The sequence below is a fragment of the Diabrotica virgifera genome, chromosome 8 (genome assembly GCF_917563875.1).
Source record: "Diabrotica virgifera virgifera chromosome 8, PGI_DIABVI_V3a".
In the NCBI taxonomy this organism is placed as follows: Eukaryota; Metazoa; Arthropoda; class Insecta; order Coleoptera; family Chrysomelidae; genus Diabrotica; species Diabrotica virgifera.
The window spans coordinates 176,814,912-176,837,526 of NC_065450.1; the positions used below are offsets into that span (position 1 = coordinate 176,814,912).

At 31.9% G+C, this 22,615-nt stretch overlaps 1 protein-coding gene across 1 annotated transcript in view; it reads left to right on the forward strand.

The window, feature by feature from the left end:
- The first annotated feature begins 2,675 nt into the window (after positions 1 to 2,675).
- The window catches only part of LOC126890314 (uncharacterized), a 253,174-nt gene continuing 233,234 nt past the window's right edge, over positions 2,676 to 22,615 (forward strand). Inside the window, exon 1 of the mRNA XM_050659174.1 lies at positions 2,676 to 2,954. The gene's annotated coding sequence lies outside the window, so the exon portion shown is untranslated. The remainder of the gene's footprint in view (positions 2,955 to 22,615) is intronic.

Here is a 22,615-nt window from a genome sequence, read left to right on the forward strand (position 1 = left end):
AATCCAAACATGTATAATACATTGGATGAGCAATAGTGTGTGGGTGGTAATTCTATCTCGTCGATAACTAAACGATTGTGTGACGCTTAAATAATGAATCGACAAGACTTTAAAATCGCATATCAAATAACAAATCGACAAGATTTGAAAATCGCGTAACTCTGGGTTCGCGTAAGTCGGGGTAGCGTAAGTCGAGGTATTATTAATACTTACTGTATTTCATTATTCAGTTCAGTTTCTTGTGAAAGTCTTCGCAAGACTTATTCATTCGCGATTCTGTCTGCGTAAAATATTCTAAGGATTCTTCTGTAAGGCCACATCTTGAAAATTTCCTCTTTTCTCATCTCAGTACTTATGTCGTAAATTACAAATATTTTTACTTTCTTCGTCTTCTATATAGATACATAGTCTTCTAAATTTATTGAAGGAAGGTAAATAACTACTTGAACTAGTTGAACTTTCTTTCATTTTTCTATTAATATGGTAGAATTCGTTTTTAGTATATTTTGGCATTATTTTCAGGTAAATATCCTCAATTTATGATATTCCTACTAAGAAAGTATGTATAAAGTACACCATGTTATTTACCTAGTACAGAGCCAGGTAGAGCTCCTGAGCTCGTATTGAAAACAAAGGCCAATTTCTAAGAGTTCTTTGAAATGTACAATATTAAAGTGATTTGAAGGAAACTTTATTTCACTTCAAAGAAAGATCTTCCTTTGGGGTAAATTTTTAAAATTACCAACACGATTCTGTTGATATGACGTGTGATGTAGTAGTATTTAGCCGTCCCAGCATTAATTTCGTATTGTTCAACAACACAGTGTTGCCGGGCATTTTACACGCTTTCTTCATATCGACTAATTTCCAGATCCTTTGATTACAGATATCTGAAGATTTTTATACTATACAAATTTTTTAGGTATACGATTCGATAATAAAATAAACAAAATTATGTATTATAACATATTACTAGAAGTCCTCTTAAACACTATTATCTTAAAACCAGTCATAAAAGACCAGTTAAGGCAGCATAAAATCCCTTTTAAAAAATATCAAAAGAACTACAGGAGGAAATTACCAGAATTATTGAACAGCGTGGTTAAAACAATAACAAACTCAGGATAAGAATTCACCCACTAAGGAATCATTTGAAGTCACCGATGTATGTACCTACCTACGTACCTATCGAGAAATCAGCATTAATATCGTCCATGGATAGACCATAAAGGAAAAATTAGAAATACATATAAAGGAGACAATCGGAGAACACTAGGCAGGGTTCTCACATTTACATGGTCTAACAACAAATAGAAAAAATAATGGAAAAAATAAATCTGGTTTTTACACATCTTAAGAAGGCCTGTGATTCAAAACCTAGAACCAAGCTATGGGAAGGAATGGAAGACATCGAAGCTCCACGAATACTAATAAAAGCACTCTACAAGAATAACAAAGTAGCTATCAAATCGAGCAATAGCATATGCAGTCCATTTATGACGACAAAGGGTCTGCTACAGGGCTGCTCCACATTCCCTACCATGTTCAAAATATTCCTGGAAAAAAACCTGAAACCAGGGAAAAGAAAGTGCGAAGGAATGGGTATACCAGTAAGAAACGAAAAACGAATACCTATATACCTACCTTAAGCTTTGCTGACGACCAAATAGTAATCGCACAAGACAATGATGACCTCAATATGATGAATATACAAAGAATGGGATGGAAATAAACCTAAAGAAAACTGAATACCCAACAACAGAGAATACCGAAATAAAACAGTTGGAAATAGACGAAGGTAAACAAATCAAAGGAACAGATAAGTACAAGTATTTGGATTTCATAATATAAGATAAAAGAGAGACTTCAAATTAAAATTGAACCCGGTACTGTGAGATAAGAGCATCAGTACAAAAACAAAAAGAAGAATATATTATAATACCATGACAAGAAGTATCCTCACTTATGACTGTGAAAATTGGATAATAAATAAGAAAACCAAAAACAAAATAAGAGCAACAGAGATGAAATTCCTAAGGAGAAGCTTAAGAGTAAAACGAAGACAAGAAGAGAGAATAAATTAATAACATATAGAAAAAGAATGGGAATAAATCAGATATAATAGACTACATAGAACATAAGAGATTAACCTGGTACGGACGAACATGTCAGAAGAGCAGACCAAAAACGTTGGATTAAACATAATAAAATAACAGAGTGGGGCGCGATAGGAAGAAAAAGCCCCACAAGAACTTTAAGAGATGAAGTGGACGAAGCAATGGAAAGAAGAAATCTGCAGGAAGGGGACTGACAAAACAGAAAGAACTGGAGAGAACGGTTGAGACTTGATTGAAGAAATACAGTGAAGTATGCACATAATTATAATTATTGTCGAGAATCTAACAGTGTTTCAGTTCATCTAAATTCTAAATGCTATATCGTTATTTGTGCTTAATCTCTTCTGCATTTTTATTATCAGTTGACGTTTTCATTTCATCATTAAATTACAATTATTTTCACACTTTGTAATATTAATGTATGTACAAAAAATACATCTGCTTTATGCTTTTAATTATTGAAACTCGCTTGTGTACATAACAAGAGGATGTGGCAACATAGATCTCGAATTCCCTGTGTTATTTGCACTTCGTCGATGATCGGACACATTCGTTTCAAAACTAAATCGTTCCCGTAGTCGTTGTGCCTTGTGGCTGCCGTTGACTTTGTGAACGGTATGCGCGAGGAATGAATTTATATTTTAGTGCCAATAATATTATTCTATCTGACCGATTTTTGTGTCACGTAGTGCCGAAAAAGACCCTTCGTACTCGAAAAAAGTGTTCTGTGCAGCTGTGATTAAGTGGCTTGTGTTTAAGTGTGATTATCGTTACAAAAACAGGATTATTCTGTACATTTTCAGCTGGATACACACGCATTTCGAGCTCCTAAAGCTGGTAAGTTTTGCTGAACTGTATAGTAATATTTCCGTTGATGATTTTAGTAATATATCTTTGTTCTGTACGGGAGAAATAACTGATGTATATTTATCTTCTCTTTTTATTGTTTGTCTCACTCTGCTGATGACGCTGTCGTATTCACTCCATAACCTGGAAACTTTTCTGTCTGTCACCTTTTGACATGCAGGTCCGGGTATAAGTCTATCTCGTTTTAATGGTGGACTCGTTTCGTCTGTTCCGTCGGACACCCGAAGCCATTTTGTAATTGTTTATTTTTATTTATCACCATTGATCATTTCATCACGTTTACTGCTTTATTATTAAAAGTTAGAAAACATTAGCGACAAGTAGACTTACAAAGTTGGCTTTTGGCGGTTTAAATCTAAAAGAACATAAATAGTTATAAAAATCTCTAAATAATAGATTTTTAACAGTATTTTGTATTTAACAAAAGAAATCTCTTGGTTATTAAGTTTTTATATTTGTTAATTTGCTTAGTGGTTATCTTAATTTATTATTTAGTTATAACTGCCATAAATTAATTAAAAACCTGATTTTGAAATTTATGGAATGTTACCATAATAAATTGATAATTAAGTAGGTACATATTTTTGAGTTTAAAAAATTGTATAGCTTATTAAAGGTTGTTCTTCATTATATCAGTCTTATCATTATGTATTTATAGTGCATTGCAAATTCGAAGAGATGGGAAAATCCAAACTAGAATACCTTCATTATTTTCATTTCATTTTATCTCCCCATAGATCTGCCATTGTGCTAGAGATAATTTTGTATTTAGGTATGTACAATTTCTAGAAGAATCTTTGGACCTTATCACGACCCTAATACAATACCGAATGAGAACAAATGCTGAGGTCAAGCAGACGTATAATAGGGCGAGTGACATAGTCCAAGAAATTAAATCTCAGCATCTAAGATGGGCTGGCCATGTCCATAGACTCCCTAATAACTGCCTCACCAAACTGATATGGGAGGAAGCCCCCACAGGAAGAAGGCCCTTAGGATGCCCACAAATGCGATGGAGAGAAAATATATGGTTAGATCTAAGAACAATGGGGCTACCCACTGACCCAACTATCATGGACTACCGTTCCGAGATGGCTGGTGCTCAAGGGATTGGAGATAGGGGAGATTCCGATTCCAGTTGAGTTTCAGGCTAAGTACTTAGGTGTAATGTTTGACCAGAAGTTGATGAGGAATCCACACAATAAAAATGTGACAAGGAAGACTATAATGGTCTTAAGCAGATGTAGATGACACAAGGGTTATAAGGCCCAAGATTCATTTGATTTACAGTTTAGTGGCATGGTTGACCAAGAAACATCTTAGTAACATACATTGGCTTGCTTGAGTGTCACTGATGTCATAAGACTGTCTCTATAAATGTGTTGGAGAGACCAGACCAACAGTATTAGGGCTAATACATGGTCAAGCTAACATAAGCATAATGCAAGGAGCCGATCAAATCAGGAGATAAGTAACAGTGGATCCTGTTTTGGGCATATCTATAGACCTAATGGTTCAAAGGTATAGTGTTTGTATCATAGTACCAAAGAGGCAAGATGGGAAATGGGCCCACCAGGCAAACTTGAATTGCTATACAGATGGCTTCAAAACCAACAAAGGTATAGTGGCTGATCGGCTGATATATACAACGCAAGACCAAGGACAGAAACCCGGTTAAGCGTCAGAATATATGACACTGTATTTAAGTCAGAAGTTGCTACTATCAAAGGTGTCCTATGGCCTATGGAACTAATGTCAGCAAGCATAGAATGACAATTCTACTCTCTGACAGTCAAGCAGCTCTAAAAGCTCTCAATTATATGCAGGTTGTTTCAAAACTTGTGTGCTATCCTCTGCCAGGTTAAAAGTCTGAATAGACTTTCAGATACATATATATGTTACGGTCAATGTGATAAGTCCGGTCTGTATTAATAATAACCGGTCTGTATTAATAATAACCTTAGCAGTTGGTCAATGTGATTAATAATGCCTTTATAATTAGATTAACCGGTTATTATTAATACTATCCTAACAGCTCTGGTAAATGTAATAAAAACGCATTTTGGGCTTCGCTACTATTTATTTATGAAACAAAAGCCTAACTAGACATGTAAATTTATCAATCAAAAAACCTAACTAGACTTATATTTGGTAACAAACAAGTAATAATAGACTTGTATTTGGTAACAAAATTAAAACACTTAAACAACATTTATCAACCAAAAAAACCTATTTAACTAGACTTGTATTTGGTAACAAAGTTAAAACACTTAAACAACATTTATCAATAAAAAAACCTAACTAGACATTTAATAAGTAAAAACAGTTAAACACTTAAGGGGAAAGGCGCAAAATGTAGCCTGTTAAATAGTGTTAAAATTTTCAATGTGTTTTAAATGTATTCATTTTTTTGGAATCATGAGAAAAGTAATAAGTATTTTTAAAAAATTTAAATGCAGAATGAAAGATTACGTTATTGCCGAGGGCCTTCAAGTCCATCAGAATAAAAAATTTCTTTTGAATGAAATATTTGCAATTAAAAATAACTGTAACTTATTAAAATAAACATTATAGAAGTTTTCAGGGACTTTCGGCCCTCGGTAATCATGAAGTCTTTCATTCTGCCTTTAAATTTTTCAAAAATATTTATTAGTTTTCTTAGGATCCGAAAAAAATAAATACATTTAAAGCACATTGAACATTTTGTCAGACGACATTTTGCGCCTATGCCCTTAAACAAAATTATCAATCAAAAATCCTAACTAGACATGTAATAAGTATGTATTAACAAATTCGTATTTTGGCAATACATTTAGACAGTTAAACAGAACTTATCAATCAAAAAACCTAACTATACTAAATTTGCAATCAAGATGCAGTAGAAATTTACAAACCAAGACATGTTAAATACTACTAGGAGCACTCCCGAATCATAATTTACAATGTATAAACTTTGGAAATCATGATTTAGGATTTACAATGTATATGGGTACATTGTAAATTATGATTCAGGAGTACTCCTAGTAGCATTTAACGTGTCTTGGTTTGTTTATTTCTACTGCATCTTGATTGTAAATTTAGTATAGACATGTAATAAGTAAACCCTCCACCCTACAAGCTTCTAAGAACTTTTGGTATTCAACATTTATCACGTTTACCATTTGAATACGGGATTTATTAATAATAACCGGTCAATGTGATTATTTCTGGTATATTTATTACTTTTACCTAGCTATTCGGGTTGTATTAATAGTAACCGGTAATTATTAATAATTCCCATTTAATCACATTTACTGTAACATATACAATGAGAAGGCTGAAAAACTGGCTCTAGAAGGTGCTTGGGTGCCATTAATTGGCCTTGAACCTTGTTTTGGAGTTGCAAGCACACACAAAACAGTAGCCAATGATAAAGGACAAAGACAGGCCAATAAGACAATTTGATCCTAAACGCCTGACATGGGCAGCATTTGGCAAACTAAACCATATTCTAAAAAGTTCAATTCCCATGTGTCTCAAGCAAAAGGTTTATAACCAATGTGTTTTGCCCATACAATCTTATGGAGCAGAATCTTTAACACTGAAGCAAATAAACTCAGAGTTACACAACAAGCCATATAACATGCAATGGTAGGCCAGAACCTTCGAGAACGCATAACAAACCAACAAATCAGGCAAAGATCAGGAGTTCAAGACATCATCGAAATAATCATGATGCTTAAGTGGAACTGGGAAGGGCACTTAGCCAGCACAGCTAGAACGCAACAATGGAGGCCTAGAAAATATAAAAGAAGTTGAGGATGACCACCTACTAGATGGACCGACAACATAAAAAGAGTAGTGGGAAACTGTCTGCAAGTGGCCCAGTGTAGAGAACACTGGAAGGAACTGAAAGAGGCCTATGTCCAGCAGTGGACACGATTGGCTGATTGTTAATGATGATGTTATATAAAACAGCTTAATTTGCTTTTCCTACAATAAGTCCATTCCATTTTCCCTATAACATATTTAAAAAAATTTATGTTGAATATTTTGATATGAGTTTTATCTCAATTTAAGTGTAAACATAATAAAATTGTTATAAATAATGCTTGTTAAGATAATTTAATTAAGATTATAATATTTAATGAAGGATTAATAAAAGATGAGTGACATGTAAATCTCCTAAAATTGTTCTTAAAGGTAACCCATATAAGATATCCTTACGAGAATTTACAAGCTATGTAAAAGTCAAATTTCGCCCAACCAGTTAGGGTTCATAAATGCTGTTGGTACGAGAAAGGCTTTGTTTTCAATAAAAGTCTTATTACAGAGATGCAGAGACGTCAACACATGTCTGGTTGATTACGAGATAGTGTTTGATCAAGTAAGTACAGGACGCCAAGATGATGCAAATACTAAAAGAAGCAGGAATTAACAACCAAGATCTGAAAATAATTAGAAACCTTTACTGGAATCAGACTGCAAACCTCGTTGACAGTGAACACACCGAATATGTAAAAATCATGTGTGGAGTCAGGCAAGGCTGCATTTTGTCTCTCCTAATTTTCAATCTTTACTCTGAAAGAATATTTATCGAAGCTTTGCACGAAACTGAAAAAGGTATTTTACTAAAAAGGTACCGGCTAAATAACATCAGGTATGTAGATCACACCATAGTATTTGCAGACAACCTGGAAGACCTACAAGTCCTCATGACCAAAATCATGTATTACAGTCAACAATGTGGACTCAATATAAACGAAGAGGAGACAAAGCTTATCATCATTAGCAAGAAAAAGATAACAGAAGGTCAACTCTACATCAACCAAACCCCTGTAGAAAGAGTGAGGCACTACAACTACCCCAGACCCATAATAAATGAAGAATGACCCAACAACCAAGGGATAAGAGCGTGCATCGGAAAAGCTAGATCAACCTTCAACCGTATGGGGGCCTTTTTCAAGAGCCACAACCTTTCTCTTGGTATAAAAGTAAGAATTCTGAGATGCTACGTCTTTTCTGTTCTTTTTTATGGTGTTGAATCATGAACCTTGAACGAAGATATGTGCCGAAAATTGGAAGTGTTTAAGATGTAGCTATATCAGAGACCTCTTAAAACCCCATGGACGGATGGGGTCACAAATGAGGAGGTCCTTAGAAGAATGGGGAAGAACCTAGAGGTACTGATCACCATCAAATCTTGAAAGTTAGACTACTTCGGACACATTATGTGAAATGAATCCAGATATGCTCTCCTACAAGCCATCCTGCAAGAAAAAATATCTGGAAAGCGAGGTCCAGGAAGAAAAAAAACATCCTGGTTAAAGAACCTCAGAACCTGGTTCAACACAACATCTGTGCAGCTTTTATAGGCACATCAAGAAGAAGAACATGTATGTATATAAAATGTAAAACAATTATTTCGAATATTATAAATCGAATGTGACATTCTTTAGGATTAGATTGTGTATTCAACATTTTGTTCATAGGTGAAGAAACTAGAAAAAGGTATTGTACCCTCGAATATCCGTGGAAAAAATTTACACCCAAAATAACAAAATTCAGTTTGGCAACACTGTGCGAATGTTGATAGTAACATATCCTTTTTAAGATAAGCACAACTGTAATTTAGTCCAAACAAATTAATAAATTTTTTTTGCCAACAAAAATGAGATTTTTCAACCAAATAATGTTTCAAATATGATGTTCAAAATAATTTTTAATTGGGTTCTGCTAATGGGCTTGCTTTTTTTGTCATTAAAGTAAAAAAAACTAAATTTTACTCATTAAATCAATGTTGTCCGGTTATCGTCTTAATTATTTTAACTGTACTAATATCCGTTGAGTAATTCTGAATGATTAATAGGTTGTTAAAACATTTTATCAGTAGCGGCTTCTGGAATATCTTAAAAATATCGAATCTCATTGATAAAATTCTTCGCTTCGACAATACCTTCATAATTGCTTACTGTATTCAGAGCCAGGTAATGACAATTTCTCTCCAATTAGATTAATAAAAAATAAATACAGTTGTCAATATTATTCAAGTGGCTGTATACATTAATACCTCTGTTTCTAGAAAGTTATACAGGGTGTCCCGAAAAGAATGGTCATAAATTATACCACACATTCTGGGGTCAAAAATAGTTCGATTTAACCTAACTTACCTTAGTACAAATGTGCTCATAAAAAAAGTTATAGCCCTTTGAAGTTACAAAATGAAAATCGATTTTTTTCAATATATCGAAAACTATTAGATATTTTTTATTGAAAATGGACATGTATCACTCTTATTGCAGGAACATCTTGAAACAAAATTTTAGTGAAATTTGTCCACCTACTAAAAAATTTATGGGGATTTTGTTCCCTTAAACCCCCCCAAACTTTTTTGTACGTTCCAATTAATTGATTATTGTGGTACCATTAGTTAAACACGACGTTTTTAAAACTTTTTTCCCTCTTAGTATTTTTTCGATAAGTCAGTTTTTATTGAGATGCGGCTTCTTTTTTAATATATTTACGTAAAAATTGTATGGGGGTTTTGTTCCTTTAAACCCCCCAAATGATTGTGTACGTTCCAATTAAAGTATTATTGTGGTACCATTAGTTAAACACAGTATTTTTAAAACTTTTGCCTCTTAGTCTTTTGTTCATAAGTCACCTTTTATCGAGATGTAGCTTCTTTTTCAAAACATACCTAAAAATGTAAATTATAAATAAATTTTCAGATTATTAACAGGTCTCTATAATCGTACTTAACCATATACAAATATGTGGTGGATTCGACAAAATATTCAAAATATCTCGATAAACACTGGCTTATCGAAAAAGTACTAAGAGGCAAAAAAGTTTTAGAAATAATGTGTTTAACTAATGGTGCCACAATAATAATTTAATTGGAACGTACACAAAAGTTTGGGGGGGTTTAAGGGAACAAAACCCCCATAAAATTTTTATGGGGTGCACAAATTTTACTTAATTTTTTTTTTAAGATGTTGCTGCCATATAAATGCCACATGTCCATTTTCAATAAAAAATCTTTGAGAGTTTTCGATATATGAAAAAAAATCGATTTTCATTTTGTAACTTCAAAGGGCTGTAACTTTTTTTGTGTGCACTATTGTATATAGGTAAGTGAGGTTCAATCAACCTATTTTTGGCCCCAGAATCTGTGGTATAATTTATGACCAATCTTTTCGGGACACCCTGTATAATAATACCCCAGTCTATCTGTGAAAAAATCATCAATTTCACCTAAAAATCTTATGTTTTTGAAGGTTCTTAAAGATATGCAGGGAGTAATAAAAATGCAGGTCATAAATTAAATCACATATTCTGGGACCAAAAATAGTTCGATTGAACCTAACTTACAAAGTAAAAATCAATTTTTTTCAATATATCGAAAACCATTAGAGATTTTTTACTGAAAATTGACATGTGGCAGTCTTATGGCAGGATCATCTTAAAAACACTGAAATTTGTACACCCCATAAAGATTTTATGGGGTTTTGTTACCTTAAACTCCCCCAAACTTTTGTGTACATTCCAATTAAATTGTTATTGTGGCACCCTTACTCAAACACAATGTTTATAAAACTTTTTTGCCTCTTAGTATTTTTTCGGTAAGCCAGTTTTATCGAGATACAGCTTCTTTTTTAATATATTTTCATAAAAATTTTATGGGGGTTTTGTTCCTATAAACCCTCAAATGTTTGTGTACGTTCTAATTAAACTATTATTGTGGTACTATTAGTTAAACACAGTGTTTTTAAAACTTTTTTGCCTCTTAGTATTTTTTCAATAAGCCACCTTTTGTCTAGATGTGTCTTCTGTTTTAATATGTTTCAAAATATTCCTAAAAATGTAAAAGGACATCGCACACATCTTATGGAAAATATAATGTCACTCAAAATCAATAAATTTTATACGAATAGATTCGTTTTAAATTAACGGTCAAATCTTATCATTGCGCCAACTCCATCTTTTCAATAATAAGAGCAGAAATTGATATAAATAAATCTGAAATCAAATGGATACGTACATAAGTTAGAGAGAGAAAAAATATTTTATAATACCCAAATTGTCCCTACTCCATAAATCAGCGGATTAGTTTCACTAATCCGCTTAGGCCCAGGGGGGTTTTTAAGCTCTTTTGAATAGCACCCAGGGCAATAGTAATTGTAACTGACAGTTTTACTGACTCCAAAAATGTGATTTCGATAAACTTTAATTGCATATTGCGCCGTAATTAATCATAATTAAGAGTTGGCGCAATGATAAGATTTGACCGTTAATTTAAAACGAATCTATTCGTATAAATTTTATTGAATTTGAGTGACATTATATTTTCCATAAGATGTGTGCGATGTCCTTTTCAGATTATTAACAGGTCTCTATTATCGTACTTAACCATATAAAATATGTAGTGGATTCAACAAATATTCAAAATATCTCGATAAACACTGGCTTATCAAAAAAGTACTAACAGACAAAAAAGTTTCAAAAACATTGTGTTTAACTAATGGTACCAGAATAATAATTTAATAGGAACATATACAAAAGTTTGGGTGGTTTAAGGGAACAAAACCCCCATAAAATTTTTATGGGATGCACAAATTTGAGTATAATTTATTTTTAAGATATTCCTGCCATAAGAATGTCACATGTCTATTTTCAATAAAAAATCTATAATAGTTTTCGATATACATATTGGAAAAAATCAATTTTCATTTTGTAACTTCAAAGGGCTGTAACTTTTTTTATGTGCACATTTGTACTAAGGTAAGATATGTTCAATCGAACTATTTTTGTTCCCAGAATATGTGATTTAATTTATGACTTTCATTTTTGTTACACCCTGTATATGTATGACGAGTACCTGATGACAAATAATCCTTGAAGACCTACAGTCCTACAGCTTGATTTTGCCTTGTTTTTTAAAATATCATAAACTGAAAAACTACATTTTTTGCCTATAAAATGTTTCTTCTACATTATAGAGAAAAGTGGTTCAACTCAAAGTTGAAGATCTTAAATAGTTTTTTAATTTACGAGATTCTAAATTAAAATATGTACATAAACAATGTCATTTTTTCGAGAATGGGCAATTTTGGAAATAAATCCCATAACAGGTTGATGTTTATTTTTAAATTATAATTTTTTGGCATATACTTATATCATACTAGTGACGTCATCCATCTGGGCGTGATGATGTAATGAATGATTTTTTTAAATGAGAATAACGGTCGTGTGATAGCTCATTTGAAAGATTATTAAATTCTCTATTCAGTAGTATAATTTATTTATACAGGGTGTCCAAAAAACATGTTTTGAATTAAATATTAATTGAGACAAAAAGAAGAATGTATGTAATTTATTTACTTAACTCACTGTAAAATATTGCAAAACTACCTAATTTTAAAGAATCGCTTGGATTGACATGAAATTGGCATACACATAGCTAACATGTCAATGAAAAAAAGTGATATGGTGTAGATGTGTGCTTTTGCCTTGGGGGGTGAGTTTCGCCCCCTTCTCAGGGGTGAAAAATATACGTTCAAAATAAGTCCGGAAGTGGGTAAACCAACTAATTCTAAGCAACTTTTTTTCTATAGCATTTTTTCAACAAGTCAATAATTTTTGAGTTACTTGCGAATGAATATGTTTATTTTACAACAAAAACAACGTTTTTAGGCGGTGTTTAGAAGTACTTTATCAAAAAAAACATTCTTAGCAAAAATATAGCTTATAAAAAAGTGAAAAAAAAGAATGTGTGTGTACTTTGTATGCACGTAAGAAGTTATACTTCTATTATATGATTATATGATTATAAACGAAATTAATATACTTTTTATTTATATTTTATTTAAATATTAAATTAATTTATACTTACTACTTCTCAAATTTTTTTATTAAAACAGTGCCAAAAAACACATTAAAAATGCCACAAATGATTTCTGAACATTAATTGTCGGAAAAATTTTTAACTAAATACGTATTTTCTGAAAATAAAATTATATAATAAATATACTTACAATCATAAAATGTATAAAAAAAAATAAAAAAATAAAAGTTTCTATTGGGATTCGAACCAACTTACCACGCGGCTGGTATTTGCGTTGTATTGGGATTCGCCCGCATTAAAACTTCGCCACAGAGGCAGCTTGTCATTATGTGCGAAGATCGTCTAACTAAACAGATTAACCTTTTGACATTTTTAACTTATGTAAATCAAATTATTTTGATTTTGAATTGAAATGATTTAGAATTGAAAAAATACAACAAAACATAGAGTAAGAAGACAATATATTAGGTGAATATTAAGGTGTAAAATAAAATTATTACATACTACTTATGTATTTTGGTAGGTTCAAGGTAGGTATCGGAGCCCGTATAACGACTAATAAATTTCGCAATCACTTGCGTCGTGCAAAGTGGCTATGTTCAAATATCATAACAAAATTTGATCAACTATTTATAAAACACTTACCAGTGAAAGATTCTTTAGCTTTGAATAAGCGAGATCTGCGGCACTCATACTAGGCACAGTTTGATGAGCTTTCACATTGTCATGCAACAATCATCTATTCTATGTAAATAAGTCCAAAAATATAATATGAAAACTGTTTAAAAAGGCAGTATAACCATTAACTAACTTTTTGTTTGTTGTTTCTCTTCCTACAAATTTTAAAACTCAACAAGCATACATTATAACCAAACCATGCACAGTCCCACAGCTGTGCCACAGCTGCCATATTGGATAATTTTTGTCATGTCATTTGAACATCCAATCAGAACAAAGTTATAATGCGCATGCGCCCGGTCGCTAGGTTTTCCCATATAAAATTTCACCGTCATTACGCCCGTAAAGAAGTATAACTTCAAAAATGGTGTATATGTATGTCTCCAGACCCAGTAGAAACCAGGGGCGGTTTCTCCATTGGTTCATTTGTGCAGTGAACACCCAATCAAATTTCATTAAAATACATATTTTTAAAAATCTCATAAATATCATTAAAATATTTTTTCTTAAATCTCATAAATATCATAGTATCATTAAAATATAACTGTATTTATTAATCATATAATTTGTTTGCACAACACCGCTACGCTAGAACGTGGTAAGTGCAGAATTCAAATTGAACCCAACCACTATACAGTAACCCTATAGAAGAACGAGAGCTCTTAAATCCGTGAACCAGGGATTCTCCTATCTTAAAACATTGACCATTTGTGCACTGCACACAGAGACCGGGGCGAAGCGTTTCGATTCACAGTTTGGTATTTTCTGTTGTGGGATTTTATTAAATACAATATTGGTAGGTAATTTTTTTAGGATGGTGGAGCCTTATTCAGTATAGTTTATAAAAGAAAATGCAAACAGTTTTGAAAATCGACTTCTTATAAAAAGAATGGACTAACTTGGCCGGAGATAAACTTGGTACAAGAATGTGCAATAAGAAACAAAAAGTTAAAACATTGTTTTAAAGTTGAACAATATAGAAAAACTTAGTGATTATGTGGGTGTGATAAACTACATTCTTTATTTTGTTTTCCATGATTAGTATTTTCAAAGAATAAAACTATAATTTCAATCTCGGTCTTTGGATGCCGTTAAAATAAACGGATTTTTAAACAGTTTTGACAAAGCCATTTCATTATTCGTAACTTCTGCCTCCACCTTCACCACCGAAGAAGCGCCATCATTCAGTAGGTATCATATTCTGCACAAAACAAAAAAAGTGTGTGACATCCTGACTAATCGGGTCAAAGATAGGTTTCATTTTACAGAACATCTTTTGGCGAGGCCCCAAAAATTTTTCGCCTGCGGCGCGTATTCACCGTTCGTATAATTACATTCTTTAATTGAACACCCTCCTTAAATTACCACGAGCCGCCACTGGTAGAAACAGAGTTGTAGCTAATTAAAAATAGGTTCATATTCCTCAAATTCCACATCGAATATTTCATAGTGAAATAACCAAAAAATGAAGCACTTTTTGGGGAAAACTCATTACAACTTTTTTAAAGTGTTCAAAAAAGCTTTATTTTTGTTGTTTTTTTTTTAAGTTTCAAGTATCAAAAAATCGTGAAAACCACCCCCTAATTTGCATAAAAAAAAACTTAATCATTACCACATCATAAGTTGCTTTACCTATGTATTGTTTTTATATGATCTGTAAGTTTCATCCCTTCAAACTGCTTATTTTTGAAAAAAATTGGTTTTTAAGTAAAATTTTTTTAATTTTGAAAAAAATGTTTATTTTTTTAATGTGTACCTACTTAAAGATTATTAGCGATACCGAAAATCTCAAAGAGTAAAAAAATGTAGTTTTTGCTTTTCTGAATATTTTCTGTATTTAAGAAGGAAGTCTACTGTGACAAGAGAAAAACAGGCCGATTTTCCGGATTTTTTTTTCTAACAAAATATGGCTCGTACATTAAAATAAATTAAGCCGTCATCTTTATAATGTTCAATATTTGTAAAAAAATTTTCAAGTTGAAATATTCAAAATGGTCGTCGTGGCACTCCTTCAAGCACAGGTCTGTTTTTTTTTTAGGTGCCCAAACGGTGTACATGAAATCTCACGTCTGGGTGATCTGAAACAAAAAACAAAATATGGTTATCATTTACATAGTATTGACTCTCGTCTGACGAAGGATTTTGTTGATAAAAAATTTTGGCGCCGAAAAAAAAATTCTTGAAATTTTTTTCTATTTTTTTGCCCAAATTTGATGTTATTATTGTTTATAACAATTAAACAAAAAACGATATCAAAAAAATCCCCCGTCAGACGAGAGTCAATACTATATCGATGATAACCATATTTTGTTTTTTTGTTTCAGATCACCCAGACGTGGGATTTCATGTACACCGTTTGGGCACCTAATAAAACGGACCTGCGCTTGAAGGAGTGCCGCGACGGCCATTTTGAATATTTCGACTTGAAAATTTTTTTACAAATACTTGAATATATAATAAAGATGACGGTTTAATTTAATTTAATGTACGAGCCACATTTTGTTAGAAAAAAAACTGGAAAATCGGCCCGTTTATTCCCTTGTCACAGTAGACACCCTTAAGACAAAAAATTTTTAAGATATGGCTGTTCAAAATTTGCATACACTCATGATTCGTGATTCGTTCAAGCCCTTTCAACTACAGCCCTGTCAAAAATAAGCACTCGGAACCTTTGAAACTTACAGATCATATAAATAAACAATACATACACGAGTTAAGCAACTTCTGAAGCGGTAACGATTAATTTCAATTGGGATGCTAATTAAGGAGCGATTTTTCCGATTTTTTACAAAAAAAAAAACAGACCAACTTTATTTTGAGCGCAACTTGCTTACTTTTGATGCTAGAAACTTTTTAAAGAACAAAGATAAATTCTATTTATAATAATAAACTTCATTACACTGTAAAAAGTTGTAATGAGTTTTCCCCTCGGTTTTCCCTAACAAGTGCTTAATTTTTTGGTTAATTTACGATTATTTATTTTAGTTTATTACGATATTCAATTTGAAATTTGACAAATATGAACCTATTTATCATTAGATACAACTCTGCTTCTACTGGGTGGGTCTAGCAACCTCATAATATATACACAATTTTTTTCACTATTTATAAGCTATATTTTTGATAAAAATGTTTGATAAAATACTTACTTTTTGAGTTAGGTATATGTGAAACACTGTCTAAAAACATGTTTTTTTTTTTGTTGAAAATGAACATATTCGCTTGCAAATAACTCAAAAAGTACTGACTTCGTGAAAAACGCTATAGAACAAAAGTTGCTTAGAATCAGTCAGCTTATCCATTTCCGGACTTATTTTAAACGTATATTTTTTCACTCTCGAGAAGGGGTGAAACTCACCCCCAGCGCAAAAGCACACATCGGAACAATATCACTTTTTTTCTTAGACATGTTAGCTGTGTATGCCAAATTTCATGTCAATCCAAGTGGTTCTTTAAAATTAGGTTTTGCAATATTTTGCTGTGAGTGAATGGACTATCTATCCTCCATACACCTTTTAAGAACAACCCTCAAAAGCCTGTATAAGATTTTTTCAGCTGACCTAAAAAGATTTCAGATATGTACTTATAGATAATATACCTACTTACCATCCACTGAAAAAGACAGGACCAGAAAGAAAATTAAATATTTTCTATTTTGTCAAAGTATTTTTAAAACCACTTATACTTTGTGCAATATAAACTTTTGAAATAATACCACAAACCAATTTGCTATTATCGTTTGGTTTTTATTTTGTTGCTTGAAAACCACACAACATATAAGTAACAATATACATGTTGAAATTGTTTACAATTTATGCTAATCCTAATTATTTTATCAGTTGTGGTTACCATAGAGAGATATAAAACATGTAATTTATATGAAATTCCACATTAATTCAAGATAGGAGTGTGAGCAATTAAAAATAATATACCACAATTCTCTCTATATAACAAGGTAATATAAATTTATATAAGGTACTAAAACTTGTCATTTTTAAAATGATGTAGAATATTAATTCCGCTTTATTACTAATGAGATCGTTACTCTCTAATGTAAATTAAAAGTTACTTAATTGAGTAATCCTATTAAAAGTTGTTGGTGAAACAAACTTAAGATATAAATTAGAAATTAATGTAAATGTTAGACATTTACAAATGTTGAGAATCACTTAATTCTCTAAATACATACTTAGTTGGAAACTGTCTGGTTTTTACCTAAATATTTTTCAAACTTACATAAGAATCTATGTCTGGTTAAAAAAATGTGAATGGTATTCAGGTGAAAGATAAGTTTTAATAATTTATTATTATAAATACATGAAAAAATACAATTCTATATTTATATACTAACTATCAGTTTACAACGTTCTCCGTCTTCCGATACCTGTTCGCCATTCCTCTCTGTCCGCACATTGATCTACTTGCAGAGCTCTTTCATCCATGGCTTTGTTTATTCCTTCCTGCCAACTTTTCCTTGGTCTACCTCTTCTTCTTCTGCCTTGCGGAAGTATAAATTAAGTGATCTAAGTGCCGCCCCTCCTGAATTAAGGTCAAGATTTTTATCTAGGAGAATACCACTTGTGCTGTTTATCCTCTCTAAGAGCTCATCTCTAAGATCCTCTCTGTTTCCAGATACACATTCGATTATAGGGATAAACTATTTGCATTGCTACGAGTTTTAAGCTGTTGCTCACCGTCTTCTGAAATTTTGGATAATGCTTCTTTAATCTGATTATAACCCTTATATAGCTCTTTTGCGTCTTCAGCTCTAGATCACCATCTAGTAGTATTTATTCTTTTAGGAACGTCTGCATTGCTGTAGCTAAAAGATGTGGCTTTTAACATTCAATTAACACGTTGTATCTATAGTTCGTCCGATATAACTTTTCCCATGCGTCACGATTCATTTTCAAACAAATTAAGTCAAAACATAAAGTGAAACGAACGTCGATGTGTATATACATTTTGTATACTGTATACTACATACTACACACATCGACGTACGTTTCACTTTATGTTTTGACTTGATTTGTTTGAAAATGAATCGTGACGCATGGGAAAAGTTATACCGGACGAACAATATATATGTATGTAGAGGAAGTGAAAAATATATATAGTTCTTTTAAGAAATCAAAGAATGCTATAGCAGCAGGACAACACTCAGCTGCAGCTTTTGCAACTAAATTTAGAGAGTGGGTGGCACAAACAAGGAATCGACAACATCAAGATATTATGTTCTATAATTTTAGCCTGAACGATTGCCCAATACAATACCATTGTATTTTTCACTCATAACTGACGCATTATCGTAGGACTGTTTCCTCCAGTTTTTCAAATCGATATCATGTTCTTGCAAAAATGTCATTAGAGAATTAAATACATATATCTTCTGCTTTATGACCGCGATTTGGCAGAAATATGATAAAGCTTTCAACAAGAGTGAAACCTTTTATGTAAGGAAATATCACAGTTAATTGATCAGTGTGTCATTCATCAGGTGTCGAGTCAGGAGAAACTGAATAATATTTTGACTTCTTAATCCTTTTTCCAAACTATTTCATTTAATACGCTTTGACCCATCAAATGTACAATTTCCTTGCATATGGTGATGAAAGGTAGTTGGCATGTCCGCTTCCAGGATTTGAATGTTTATTAATATGATGCTTCAATATTCAGCTAATAATTCGAGTATTCCCAAATAATTTCCATTTTGTGATGAAGCGAACAACTTATTTTCGCCGCGAAATGCTAAACCTCGTTCACAAATAAACTTTATAACATTAATTAGCCTTTGAGTTACTATTTTCCAATAAATCTTTATTTCTTCGGCCTGTTTTGCTATTTCAGTATCAATACGCCCCAATTCTTTTGCACTATAGGCCACTGTAACGACTGCATTAAACATGCCACATTTTTATGCAAAAAAAATAAAACAACCATAATACAGGGTAGCCAGAAAGTATGGAAACACGGTAATTTCTCGGAAACCGCTTAAACGATTGTTATAAATTTTGGTGGGTAAGGGTATTCTAATACGGCCGATATTATAGTGGTAATTACATTGTTGTCAAATCTTCCGTTTTTCTGGAAATCTAATGAACTTTTTTATTTTAAATGGAACACTGATTATTTTTCATGTTATATGTTCCCTATACCTAGATACCATAATTTCGGAGTTTTGCTACATTTATTAAAAAAACATTTTTAACAAATTATACAAATTAATTTTTTTTTGGACCGGATAGATATTATTTTAGGTTCTTTGGGTCATTGGGATCAAAAAATGTCTTTTGTAATTTTCCTAAAAAGTTAATTGTTTCCGAGTTATAATTAATTTAAAACTGAAAAAAATCGAAAAATGATGATTTTCTGGGTTCAAAAACATAAGTAAAAGATATTATTTTTGAAACTGTGAAGTGCCTAAATTTAAGTTCAAACCTTATTTTATCAGATGTCTTTAAGTGATTTGGTCTTATTTTATTATAAAACATTATTTTTTAGTTGTTAATGTAGCCCGATAGCCCGTCCTCTCATATGAGCTTTATTAACAATTAAAAAAAAAACAATATTTTAGAATAAAATATGCCAAAAATTCTTATCGGGATCTGATAGAAAAAGGTTTGAGCTTGAATTAAGGTACTTCGTAATTTTAAAATCGTCATTTTTCGATTTTTTCAGTTTTAAATTGTTTATAACTCGGAAACGATTAACTTTTGAGGAAAATTACAAAAGACCTTTTTTTGCTCCCAATGATCCTAAGAATCTAAAATAATCTCTACCTGGGCTGAAAAAATTGATTTTTATAAATTATTAAATTTTTTTTTAATAAATGTAGCAATTACTCCGAAATTATGGCATTTAGGTATAGGGAACATAACATAAAAAATAATCAGTATTTCTTAAGGACTTCAAAACGCAAAAAATATACAGGGTGTTCCATTTAAAATAAGAAAGTTCATAAGATTTCCAGAAAAACGAAAGATTTGACAACAATGTAATTACCACTATAATATCGGCCGCATTAGGACACACCTACCCACCAAAATTTATAAAAATCGTTCGAGCGGTTTCCGAGAAATCACCGTGTTTCCATACTTTCTCGCTACCCTGTATATTCCCTGTGCATTTCTTATTTATTTATGTTAAAGGAAACTTTGCAGACATGTAGCATTGGTCATGCTGATCAAAAGTTCTCACAGCCCAAAACTCAGAAATAATTTTTTTTGTGGGTTTCAAAGTGTCGGTTTTTAGTCCATTTTTCAAAATTATGAATTTGAAAACGTACCGTCTCACACATTCAATATTAATAATGTTCCCCTAACCAATAAAAATATCCAAATTGATACAAAGTCACTAATATTGGACACAAGAAAATAATCAATATTAAAATTCTCCGCGCAGTAGACTTTTTGCACCTTGTGTTCAACAACTGCTACTCTAGACCTTCATTTCAACGCTCATTTGTCAATATAATTTTATTCTGGTAGTACATTTTAATAATAATCGAGTTAGCATATAATATCCAAAGTAACACCTGTTCCTCGGCAGACTTTACAATCATTACAATATCTTTAATGTCAACTTCTTGAATTTTTATGCTTGACTAAATAATAATAAATTGCTCCGCTTTTTTATTACCATTGACCGAGTTAACGTTTCTGTAAATGGTAGCTATTAAATCGTGCTTTTAATTCTCTTTTAAATGAATGAAGCATAAATGTCTGGTAATGTCCATTAAGTATTACTTATTACTCCAATCTAAAGTCTTATAAACGCGTTTCCCACGAGGTCAAAATATTGATTTAGCGCCTAAAACGTTACGAAACGTCGTCCTGACTAACGGTCGTCCTGTAAGGCTAAAAATTTGTAGAGTGATAATTCATAGCACACCAAAGCTAAAAACCATGACCTGACAGGCCTCAGCGGTGCACGTGTATCTACCAGGTGAATCGAAAAGTGCAAATTTAGGGGGTAAAATAAACTTTCTCCTGTAAGGTTTAAATTTAAGTATGTGTTTGAGTAAGTCATTTAAAAGAAATGTGTAAAATGACAGGCGATTCTGAAGAGCATAAGACCTTGCCAGGCGAGGGGAAAGATTAGGGGTTTTTCCTAAATTTATTTTTTTTGCATCGAACAAATTTTTTTTAAGTTTTTTGAATCATTCCAAACAGAAAAGGTCTTTGGTGATTTTTCTCTTAAGTTAATAGTTTTTGTTATATAAGCGATTGAAAATTTTGAAAATTGCGAAATCGACCATTTTTAACCCCAAATCGGATATTTATCTAAAAATCTCAAAGTTGCCAAGGTAGGTAGATATTCTTTAAACATTGATTGATGAAATCCCAAAGAGTTTTTTGCAATACAATATCGGAAACCCCTTTGTTTTTTAATTGCTAATCAAGCAGGTGCGACACTGTAGTATAAGTGAGGACGTTTGAGTTTGCATAAATTCATTATCTCGAGAATTGGCAAATTTTAAGAGCAATCTTCAGACAGGTCGATTTTTATTTTTAAATTAGGACTTTTTGGCATATATATAATACTAGTGACGTCATCCATCTGAGCGTGATGACGTAATCGATGATTTTTTTAAATGAGAGTAGGGGTTGTGTGATAGCTCATTTGAAAGGTTATTTAATTCTCTATTCACTAATATAAACAATAACATAATTATTTATACAGGGTGTACAAAAAAATTTTTTTTATTAAATTAACTTTGATTAAATTTGACAAATAGAAGAAAAAAATTTTTTTGTACACCCTGTATAAATAATTATGTTAATGTTTATATTACTGAATAGAGAATTAAATAACCTTTCAAATGAGCTATCACACAACACCTACTCTTATTTAAAAAAATAATCGATGACGTCATCACGCCCAGATGGATGACGTCACTAGTATTATATATATACCAAAAAGTCCTAATTCAAAAATAAAAATCGACCTGTCTGAGGATTTCTCTTCAAATTTGCCCATTCTCGAGATAATGAATTTATGCAAGCTCAAACGTCCTCAATTATACTACAGTGTAGCGCCCGCTTGATTAGCAATTAAAAAAACAAAGCGGTTTTCGTTATTTTATTGCAAAAAACTCTTCGGGATTTCATCAATCAATGTTTAAGGA